The sequence below is a fragment of the Leucoraja erinacea genome, chromosome 2 (assembly GCF_028641065.1).
Source record: "Leucoraja erinacea ecotype New England chromosome 2, Leri_hhj_1, whole genome shotgun sequence".
Classification (NCBI taxonomy): Eukaryota; Metazoa; Chordata; class Chondrichthyes; order Rajiformes; family Rajidae; genus Leucoraja; species Leucoraja erinaceus.
In genome coordinates, this window is record NC_073378.1 from 135,293,280 (window position 1) to 135,305,829 (window position 12,550).

Below are 12,550 nucleotides of genomic sequence, written 5' to 3' on the forward strand. Positions count from 1 at the left end.
GCTTGGCAACATCTTTCCTATAACATGGTGCCCAGAACTGAACACAATACTCTAAATGCGGCCTCACCAACGTCTTATACAACTACAACATGACCTCCCAACTTCTATACCCAATACTCTGAGCCAAAGTGCCAAAAGCCTTTTTGACCACCTTATCTACCTGCGACTCCACCTTCAAGGAACCATGTACCTGCACTCCTAGATCCCTCTGCTCTACAACACTCCCAGAACCCTACCTTTCACTGTTTAAGAAGGAACTGCAGATGCTGGAAAATCGAAGGTAGACAAAAATGCTGGAGAGACTCAGCGGGTGAGGCAGCATCTATGGAGCGAAGGAAATAGGTGATGTTTCGGGTCGAGATACTTCTTCAGACTGAACATTCACGGTCCTGCCCCCCTCACCTGTATCCACCCATCACTCGGCAAGCTTTGTCCCACCCCCACCTCTCTCCCTACTGCAATCAGTCTGAAGAAGGGTGCCAACCTGAAACATCACCCATCCATGTTTTCCACTGACGCTGCCTGATCTGCTGAGTTACTCCAGCATTTTGTATTTTATTCTAGATTCCAGCATCTGCAGTTTATTTTTCAGTTTTAGTTTTAGAGATACAGTGTGGAAACAGGCCCTTCGGCCCACTGGGTCCGTGCTGACCAGCGATCCTCTCACATTAACACTATCCTACACACACTAGGGACAATTTACACTTGTACCTAAGCCAATTAACCTACAAACCTGTACGTCCTTGGAGTGTGGGAGGAAACCAGAGCTCCCGGAGAAGACGCACGCAGGTCACGGGGAGAACGTACAAACTCCGTACAGACAGTACCCGTAGTCGGGGTGGAACTGGGGTCTCCGGCGCTGTGAGGCAGCAGCTCTACCGCTGCCCCTTGTCCCTCCGAGGGAGAGATAAATCAGCCATGAATGAATGGTGGAGTAGGCGATGGTCGAAATGGTCTAATTCTTCTCCTATCACTGATGACCTGATGGACATATTGTGGCTGCTTCCCCAAGGCAGTGTGGAGTTGATTGAATCGATGTTGGGGGCAGGAGTGGGGGTGGGGATGAGGGGTAATACAGGTTTGGATATTCATGACAACACTGCGATTTTCCAGCATGCTTGTGGCTTTGTGTGGTGTTGGACGGTCCTGTTTTCTGGAATATTGGATGTTCCTTCCACTGGTGCGGGCTGTGCTCTAGGGAGAGGTAGGGCAGGCTCGGACTGTATTCCTTGGAGCGCAGGAGGCTGATACCCCCATCTTAACAAGTCCCAGTTGCCTGCCTTCGACCCATACCTCTCTAAACCTTTCCTATCCTTAGAGTGCCACGGTGGTGCAGCGGTAGAGTTGCTGCCTCACAGCGCCAGAGACACGGGTTCAATCCTGACTACGGGTGCTGTCTGTATGAAGTTTGTACGGTCTCCCTTTGATCGCGAGGGTTTTCTCCGGGTGCTCCGGTTTCCTCCCACACTCCAAAAACATGTGGGTTAATTGGCTTTGGTACCTATTTCCCGCCAATGAAGACGCACCCCCACTTTAAGTTGCTACATTTTGAAAAAAGGATGGCGGGACAGGATCAAGGGTTTGGTTTAGTCCAGGAGTCGGCAATATTGCCTGCGTGCCCCGGGACTGGCTGCGGTTCCCAGATCCCTCGCATCCCCAGGGCCAGTTGCAGTTCCTAGGTTGCCTGCCCCGGGACTGACTAGTAGAGAGTGAGAGAAAGAGCCTGGGACGGTGCTACCAGCCTTCCCGCCCAGTAGCTACCCGCCAACCACCACCTCCACCGGTTGCGCCTGTGCCGAAGGACACCGTGGCAGGCTGGCTGGCGGGCAGAAGGCGTGAGGTAGCGGTCGGTTCCGCTGTCCAGTCCCGGCGGCCGCTCGCAGCCACCCGAGCTACTGAGTGAGTGTGTGCGTTGCTGGCATGATCACCGACCCCCTCCTTCTCAACGCTCCTGCCCTCCCCGCAACTTTACCCCTGGCGGCCCAGCCAATTTGTGCAGCCCAGGCCGTGCTGACTCGGGCCAGACTCCCGACACGCTGTGAAAGGAACTCCCCCCCCCCCCCCTCCCCCCCCACCCCCAGCGGCATTTACAGCAGCTTCCCATCAGCTGCCCGCAATGAGGGATAGACTTGGCTTTCCCTCAGTACAGAAACATTGTTCTTGATGTACTGAGGGATATCCAAGTCTATCTTTGTTGGCCAACAACCTAACTTTCGGCCTCCAAGACGCAGGTACATTTTCGTGCCTTATTTTTGGGTAAAAAAGAGTCTTCACCATCACCCTCTGCTTCCTACTCTGTCTGGATCCCACGCGTCTGAACCTTCCAGAGCAGCTGACCCTGCAGGACCTAGTCCAGGGCCTTGGTGAGGTCTATACCGATACCACCACCATGTTCTCATCAATTGATTCTTGCTATTGAGGGAGTGCAGCGTAGGTTTACAAGGTTAATTCCCGGGATGGCGGGACTGTCATATGCTGAGAGAATGGAGCAGCTGGGCTTGTACACTCTGGAGTTTAGAAGGATGAGAGGAGATCTCATTGAAACATATAAGATTGTTAAGGGCTTGGACTCGCTAGAGGCAGGAAACCTGTTCCCGATGTTGGGGGGGAGTCCAGAACCAGGGGCCACAGTTTAAGAATAAGGAGTAAGCCATTTAGAACGGAGACGAGGAAACACTTTTTCTCACAGAGAGTGGTGAGCGTGGAATTCCCTGCCTCAGAGGGCGGTGGAGGCAGGTTCTCTGGATGCTTTCAAGAGAGAGCTAGATAGGGCTCTTAAAAATAGCAGAGTCAGGGGATATGGGGAGAAGGCAGGAACGGGGTACTGATTGGGGATGATCAGCCATGATCACATTGAATGGCGGTGCTGGCTCGAAGGGCCGAATGGCCTCCTCCTGCACCTGTTGTCTATTGTCTACAGTCTAATTCTCGGGGTTATCTTTCAAGGAACAGATCTGTCAGACATGGTTCCACCTTCACCAATATTGAATCAGTGCCTGTCTATCTAAAAGATCCTGCTCCTCAGAGTCCCTTACCCAGAGTAACGTACCCACCACTTGCAACAGCGTTGATGTATAAAACGATCATGGAGTCCCAACTCCATCTACACTTCACGCTGCCTCGGCAAGGCCAGCAGCGGGAACAAGGACCAGTCTCACTCTTCTCCCCTCTCCCACCAGGCAAGAGGTACAGTTCCCTCCCACATCCCAAAGACGTGCGGGCTTGTAGGTTAATTGCCCCTAGTGTGTAGGAAGTGGATGAGAGAGTGGGATATCGTACAGTAGAACCAGTGTGAATGGGTGATCGATGGTCGGCATGGACTGGGTGGGCAGAAGGGCCTGTTTCCGTGCTGTGTCTCTATAACTGGACTACACTGACCGTTGCCCCACCACTGGCGAGGAGCTGGCAGGAATATTCAGTGTTAATCCTCACCCAGAGGTCAAGGCCAAGATCACAATGGCATGCTCTTGTTTCCCTGAGCTCAGCTAAACGCCGGCTGAAGTAACACTCTGGTCAAAGATATCATCTCCAAGAACATCACATTGAAACACTGATCAGTGGAGAGTGCTGATTCTGTCATTCTGCAACCCACAGCTCTGATTAGATGCTGCTGGTGTATGTATGGAGATACGGCACGGAAACAGGCCCTTCTGCCCACCCTGTACATGCCGACCAGCGATCACACATTCACACTGGTTCTAAGTTTAGTTTGGTTTAGAGATACAGCACGGAAACAGGCCCTTCGGCCCACAGAGTTCATGCACCTGAAGGTAACCCACACGGTCCCAGAGGGAACGTGCAAACTCCGCACACTCAGCACCCATGGTCAGGATTGAACCCGGGTCTCTGGTGCTGTGAGGCAGCAGCTCTACCAGCTGCACCACCGTTAGAGATACATCACAGAAACAGGCCATTCGGCCCATCGAGTCCATGACGACCAGCGATTGCTGTTCACACTGGTTCCATCTTATCCCACCCTCTCATCCACTCCCTACACACGAGGGGGCGATTTACAGAGGGGCCGATAAACCTACAGTCCCGCACGTCTTTGGGATGTGGGAGGAAACCGGAGCACCCGGAGGAAACCCACGTGGTCCCACGGGGAGGACGTGCAAACTCCGCAAGGACAGCACCCAAGGTCAGGATTGAACCTGGGTCTCTGGTGCCGTGAGGCTGAGGCTCTACCAGCTGTGCCATGGTGTGCCACCCTGGGATGTGCCATCAGACACACAGCCCTTACTGTAAGTCATTGAGTCATCGAACACTGAACAACACACACACACACACACACACACGCACACGCACACGCACACGCACACGCACACACACACACACTCACACGCACACGCACACGCACACGCACACACACGCACACACACACACGCACGCACACGCACGCACGCACGCACGCACGCACGCGCGCACGCGCGCACACACACACACACACACACACACACACACACACACACACACACACACACACACACACACACACACACACACACACACACACACACACACACACACACACACACACACACCACACCACACACACACACACACACACACACACACACACACACACACACACACACACACACACACACACACACACACACACACACACACACACACACACACACACACACACACACACAGCAGGCATTAGAGTGTAGTCGCAAGGAACTGCAGGTGCGGGCTTACAAGTGTTGATGCCAGTTTTAAAACGAGCACCTTAGAGTCGTAGAGTGATACAGTTAGAAACAGGCCCTTCAATCCAACACGCCCACAATGTCCCAGCTACACTAGTCCCACCTGCCCGCGCTTGGTCTATATCCCTCCAAACCCGTCCTATCCATGTACCTGTCTAACTGTTTCTTAAACGTTGGGATAGTCCCAGCCTCAACTACCTCCTCTGGCAGCTTGTTCCATACACCCACCGCCCTTTGTGTGAAAAAGTTACCCCTCAGGTTCCTATTAAATCTTCCCCTTCACTTTAAACCTATGTCCTCCGGTCCTCGATTCCCCTACTCTGGGCAAGAGACTCTGTGCATCTACCCGATCAATTCCTCTCATGATCTTGTACACCTCTATCAGATCAGCCCTCATCCTCCTGCGCTCCAAGGAATAGAGTCCCAGTCTACACAACCTCTCCCTATAGCTCAGACCCTCTAGTCCTGGCAACATCCTCGTAAATCTTCTCTGAACCCTTTCCAGCTTGTCAACATCTTTCATCACCTTTGCTACTGAAAGACGAACATGGCATCATCTTTGGCAGGGACGTTGTGGGCCAAAGAGCTTGTTCTTGTGCTTCACTGTTCTGTGAACTATGAAGAATGGCCAAAAACAGTGAGTACTTGAAGCACTCGCCAACACTAATCAAAATGAAGACACAAAGTGCTGGAGTAACTCAGCAGGTCAGGCAGCATCACTGCAGGTCATGGGTAGGTGACGTTTGGAGTCGAGACTGATTGTAGAATTAGAGGCTATCCCGGAGAGGTTGGACAAAGGTACCCGGGTTCTATCCCGACCACGGGTGCTGTCTGTACGGAGTTTGCACGCTCTCCCCATGACCCGCGTGGGTTTTCTCCGGGTGCTCCGGTTTCCTCCCACACTCCAAAGACGTGCAGGTTTGCAGGCTAATTGGCTTCTGTGATGGTAAATTGTCCCTAGTGTGTGTAGGATAGTGCTAGTGTACGGAGGGATCGCTGGTCGGCGCGGACTTGGTGGGCCGAAGGGCCTGTAACTGTACTGTATCTCTAAACTAAACTAAACAAATTCTCACTGTAGATATAATGATGTCTTTGATGCCACAAGTTAGATTGGTAGAGTACTGCATCCTTTGCATGCAAGAGGACCGTTCAGTACTGATCACAGCAGGTAGCTGTTCCTGAATCTGGTGAGACGTGCTTTTAAGTGTCTGCATCGTCTGCCCCACAGGAGAGGAGAGAAGAGAGAACGATCGGGGTGTGAGTTGGCTGCCTTCCCGAGGTAGCGTGAAGTCTAGATGCAGTTATGGGGGGAGTGGGGGAATATGGACCATGGTCTATATCCATTCCCCTGCATATCCATGTGCCTATGGAGAGAGAGGGAAAGCAAGGCCTATCTGAAGTTAGAGGAGTCAATGTTCATACCGCTGGGGTGTAACCTGCCCAGGCAAAATATGAGGTGCTGTTCCTCCAATTAGCGCTGGGTCTCACTCTGACAATGGAGGAGGCCCAGGACAGAAAGGTCAGTGTGCGAATGGGAGGGGGAGTTAAAGTGCTGAGCAACCGGGAGATCAGGTTGGTTCAGGCGGACTGGGCAGAGGTGTTCAGCGAAACGATCGCCGAGCCTGCGCTTGTTCTCACCGATATATAGGAGTCCACATCTTGAACAGTAGATGAGGTTGGAGGAGGTGCAAGTGAACCTCCGCCTCACCTGGAAGGATTGTCAGGATCCCTGGACAGAGTCGAGGGAGGAGGTATAGGGACAGGTGTTGCATCTCCTGCGGTTGCATGGGAAGGTACCTGGGGAGGGGGTGGTTTGGGTGGGAAGGGATGAATTGACCAGGGAGTTGCGGAGGGTACGGTCTCTGCGGAAGGTGGAAAGGGGTGGAGATGGGGAAATGTGGCTGGTGTTGGGATCCCGTTGGAGGTGGCGGAAATGTTGGAGGATTATGTGTTGTATGCGACGGCTAATGGGGCGGAAGGTGAGGACTAGGGGAGACTAAGTCCCTGTTGAGATTAGGGGGAGGAAGAGGAGGACCAAGGGCGGAGGAGATATGAGTGAGGGCCTCATCTATGATGGGAGAGGGAAACCCCCCGTTCCCTAAAGAATGAGGACATCTCGGACGTTCTAGTATGGAACACCTCATCCTGGGCACAGATGCGGCGTAGATGGAGGAATTGTGAGTAGGGGATAGTTTTTGCAGGAAGCAGGGTGGGAAGATGTGTAGTCTAGATAGTCGTGGGAGTCAGTGGGTTTGTAATAGATGACAGTTGATAGTTCGACTCCTGTGATGGAGACGGTGAGATCTAGTGGAGGCCCGCGGGCTTCGAGACTCGATAAAAAACACCTCATATTTTGCATGGGTAGCTTACACTCCAGCGGTATGAACATTGACTTCCCTAACTTCAAGTAGCCCTTGCATGGAATTCAGGTGAGGTGATGGCTCTGGCCCGCTGGTGGGCGGTGGGGAGACGAGGGTCGGCGGAGTCGCTGGTGGAGGCCCGCGGGCTTCGAGACTCGATAAAAAAACCCTCATATTTTGCAGGGGTAGCTTACACTCCAGCGGTATGAACATTGACTTCCCTAACTCCAAGTAGCCCTTGCTTTCCCTCTCTCTCCATCCTCAAGGGGCTGTCCCACTTGGGCGACCTAGTTGGCAAGTTTAGACGCGTTTGAGAAAATGACCTGTTGAAGACCTCCCTTCGACTATGATGAAGACTGTCTAGGACTACCTTCGACCACCCTCGATTACGTACCAATAACATGCCGACCTACTACGACCTACTTTGACTAAACCTACAAGTTAAAAAAGTATCGATTTTTTTTTCCATGGCGACTTTTTTTTACTCGCAGGCATTTTCAACATGTTGAAAAATATGCCGCGACCTAGCTGAGGCCTCGAGTACGCGGGGACCACTCTCGAGCGTGAAGGAGAGTTACGAAGACCTCCTACAACCTCATGTCGACCATGCTGCGAGTATGAGGCGAGGGCAAACTCGCCAGAACTAGCGGATTAGGTCGCCCAAGTGGGACAGCCCCTTCAGCATGTGAACTGAGTGAAGTTTTGCAGAACAGAATGTAGACTAACCATCTGTAAGCCTCAGTGATGTATAGTTTTCTCCAGATCCCCCCCCCTCCCCCCATGTCCCAGAGATGTACAGGTTGATGGGTTAGTTGTCCTCTGTAAATGACCCCTAGTGTGTAGATGAAGGGTAAGATCTTGGGGGAAGGGGGGTTGATGAGAATGCGGAGGGGGTAAAATTTGGAGTTCAGAGATACAGCGTGGAAACAGGCCCTTCGGCCCACCATGCCCACACTGACCAGCGATCACCCGTTCACACTAGTTCATAGAAACATAGAAATTGGGTGCAGGAGTAGGCCATTCGGCCCTTCGAGCCTGCACCGCCATTCAATATGATCATGGCTGATCATCCAACTCAGTATCCCGTACCTGCCTTCTCTCCATACCCCCTGATCCCCTTAGCCACAAGGGCCACATCTAACTCCCTCTTAAATATAGCCAATGAACTGGCCTCGACTACCCTCTGCGGCAGAGAGTTCCAGAGATTCACCACTCTCTGTGTGAAAAAAGTTCTTCTCATCTCGGTTTTAAAGGATTTCCCCCTTATCCTTAAGCTGTGACCCCTTGTCCTGGACTTCCCCAACATCGGGAACAATCTTCCTGCATCTAGCCTGTCCAACCCCTTAAGAATTTTGTAAGTTTCTATAAGATCCCCTCTCAATCTCCTAAATTCTAGAGAGTATAAACCAAGTCTATCCAGTCTTCATAAGACAGTCCTGACATCCCAGGAATCAGTCTGGTGAACCGTCTCTGCACTCCCTCTATGGCAATAATGTCCTTCCTCAGATTTGGGGACCAAAACTGTACGCAATACTCCAGGTGTGGTCTCACCAAGACCCTGTACAACTGCAGTAGAACCTCCCTGCTCCTATACTCAAATCCTTTTGCTATGAAAGCTAACATACCATTCGCTTTGTTCTATGTTATCCCACTTTCCCATCCACTCCCTACACACTAGGGGGCAAATTAACTGGCAAACCCGCACGTCTTTGGGATGTGGGAGGAAACCGGAGCACCCATGGTCACAGGGAGAACGTGCAAACTCCACACAGACAGTACTTGAGGTCAGGATCGAACCCGGGTCTCTGGCGTTGGGAGGCAGTGGCTCTACCCGTTGCACCACCGTGCCGCCCTGGAGGGTGGGTGTAGAAGAATGGTTGGCATGCTTGATGTGCTGATGGGCTGTTTTAATCTATAACTCTAACCATTGCAAGACGACCTTCAGCAGTAGCGAGTACGTGTAGCAAATTACTGGAATAACTTGTCTTTGGATGTAACAAACAAACAGAATGTATCTAGGAGAAGCAGGAAAGTGTTGCACCAATGTAACAAACACCGCTGCTAATCACTGGCCGGGAACAGCGCAGTGATAACTCATGCAGCAGGCAGCACAGCCCTGCATTCCTGTAGCAACTAGTGTTGCAGAGTCATAGAGTGATACAGTGTGGAAACAGGCCCTTCAATCCAACACGCCCAACATGTCCCAGCTACAATAATCCCACCTGCCTGCGCTTGGTCCATATCCCTCCAAACCTGTCCTATCCGTGTACCTATCTAACTGTTTCTTAAACGTTCGGATAGTCCCAGCCTCAACTACCTCCTCTGGCAGTTTGTTCCATACACCCACCACCATTTGTGTGGAAAAGTTACCCCTCAGATTCCTATTAAATCTTTTCCCCTTCACCTTGAACCTATGTCCTCTGCTCCTCTATTCCCCCGACTCTGGGCAAGAGAGTCTGTGCATCTACCTGATCTATTCCTCTCATGATTTTATACACCTCTATAAGATCACCCCTCATCCTCCTGCACTCCAAGGAATAGAGTCCCAGCCTGCTCAACCTCTCCCTATAACTCACACCCTCTAGTCCAGGCAACATCCTCGTAAATCTTCTCTGTACCATTTCCAGCTTGACAACATCTTTCCTATAACATGGTGCCCAGAACTGAACACAATACTCTAAATGCGGTCTCACCAACGTCTTATACAACTGCAACATGACCTCCCAACTTCTATACCCAATACTCTGACTGATGAAGGCCAATGTGCCAAAAGCCAATGTGACTACCTTATCTACCTGCGACTCCACCTTCAAGGAGCCATGTACCTGTACTCCTAGATCCCTCTGCTCTACAACACTACCCAGAGGCCTACCATTCACTGTGTAGGTCCTGCCCTTGTTAGACTTCCCAAAATGCAACAGCTCACATTTCTCTGTATTAAATTCCATCAACCATTCCTCAGCCCACCTGGCCAATCGATCAAGATCCTGCTGCAATTTTTCACAACCATCTTCACTATCTGCAAAACCACCCACTTTTGTATCATCTGCAAACTTGCCAATCTTGCCCTTGTATGTTCTCATCCAAATCATTGATGTAGATGACAAACAGTAACGGGCCCAGCACTGAACCCTGAGGCACACCACTAGTCACAGGCCTCCATTCTGAGAAGCAACCTTCCACCATCACCCTCTGCTTCCTTCCATGGAGCCAATTTTCTATCCATTCAGCTATCTCTCCTTGGATCCCATGCGATCTAACCTTCCAGAGCAGCCTATCATGCGGAACCTTGTCGAATGCTTTGTTGAAGTGTATCGCAGGATGTGACAGACCTCGTCACACACAAGAGGTACCGGCTGTGGTGTCACTGTGTGTGGGGGGGAGAGGAGGGAACACCACCATCAGAGTTACAGGTGGGACCAATACACCATGCCCATACTGACAAGAGTTGCCTATCTGTGGCACGGTGGCGCAGCGGTAGAGTTACTGCCTCACAGCTCCAGACATCCGGGTTCAATCCTGACTATGGGCGTACATGTCACCTGTGTGGGTTTTCTCCGGGATCTCCAGTTTCCTTGCACACTCTAAAGACGTAGAGGTTTGTGGCTTAATTGACTTTGGTATAACTGTAGATTGCCCCAAATGTGTAGGATGGTTCTGGTGTACGGGGTGATTGTTGGTCTGTGCCGACATGGTGGGCCGAACGCCTGTTTCCATGCTGTATCTCTAAATTAAACTATACTCAATTTAGCTAAACTGAGCTAATCCCACCTGCCCATGCCTGGCCCACATCAATCTAAACCTTTCTATCATCACTCACTCTATACCCATGACTGCGTAGCCGGTCATAGTGCCAACTCCATCATCAAGTTCGCTGACGACACCACTGTTGTGGGGCGTATCACTGATGGGGATGAGTCGTAGTATTGAAGAGAGATCGAGCAACTGTCCATATGGTGCCAGCACAATAACCTGGCCCTCAACACCAGCAAAACCAAGGAACTGGTTGTGGACTTTGGAAGGAGTAGGATGGGGACCCACAGTCCCGTTTATGGTTGAAAGGGTCAATAACTTCAAATTCCTGGGCGTGTATATTTACGAAGATCTTTCCTAGACCCAGCACACTGACGCAATTGTAAAGAAAGCTCATCAGCGCCTCTACTTCCTGAGAAGATTACGGGGAGTCGGTTTGTCAAGGAGGACTCTCTCTAACTTCTACAGGTGCACAGTAGAGAGCATGCTGACTGGCTGCATTGTGGCCTGGTTCAGCAACTTGAACGTCCAGGAGCAGAAAAGACTGCAAAATATTGTGACCACTGCCCAGTCCATCACCGGCTCTGACCTCCCCACCATCGAGGGGATCTATCGCAGTCACTGCCTCAAAATGGCGGCCAACATCATCAAAGACCCACACCATCCTGGCCACACACTCATTTCACCGTTGCCATCGGGAAGAAGGTACAGGAGCCTGAATACTGTAACGTCCAGGTTCAGGAATAGCTACTTCCCCACAGCCATCGGGCTATAAAACACAATGAATAAGCTCTGAGCTCTGAACTGCAAAAGACTATATTATTATTGCACTGTGTTTGTTCTTTATTGAACTTTTTCTTTTTCCCCCCCGTTATATACAATGTTTACATATTCACATATTCTGTTGTGCTGCAGCAAGTAAGAATTTCATTGTCCCATCCGGGACACATGACAATAAAACACTCTTGACTCTCTAGACTCTTGACTTGATTCAAGGCTCAAGAGCGCAGGAGGATGAGGGGTGATCTTATAGAGGTGTATAAAATCATGAGAGGAATAGATCGGGTAGATGCACAGAGTCTCTTCCCCAGAGTAGGTGAATTGAGGACCAGAGGACATAAGTTTAAGGTGAAGGGGAAAAGATTTAATAGGAATCCGAGGGGTATGTTTTTCACACAGGGTGGTGGGTGTATGGAACAAGCTGCCAGAGGAGGTAGTTGAGGCTGGGACTATCCCAACGTTTAAGAAACAGTTGGACAGGTACATGGATAGGACAAGTTTGGAGGGATATGGAACAAACGCACAATAATAATAATAATAATATCTTTTATTGTCATTGCACATCAGTGCAACGAGATTTAGTATGCAGCTTCCAACCGATGAAAAAGAAAAGTAAAATAAATAAATAAGCTGTGTGTCGTGACCATCTGAAGGAGACAGTCCATGGGGATGGGGGGCACTCTGCAGGGCCGGTTCAGAGCCGCTATAGCTCTGGGAATGAAGCTGTTCCTGAGTCTGGAGGTTCGGGCGTAGAAGGCCTTGTAACGTCTGCCGGAGGGAAGTAGATCGAACAGTCCGTTACAGGGGTGTGAGGAGTCTTTATGGATGCTGACGACCTTCCTGAGGCACCGTGTGTGGTAGATGCCCTCCAAGGCTGGTAGCGGTGCCCCAATAATCCTCTGTGCTCTGTGGATGACGCGCTGAAGACCTCTCCTCTCCGCCTCC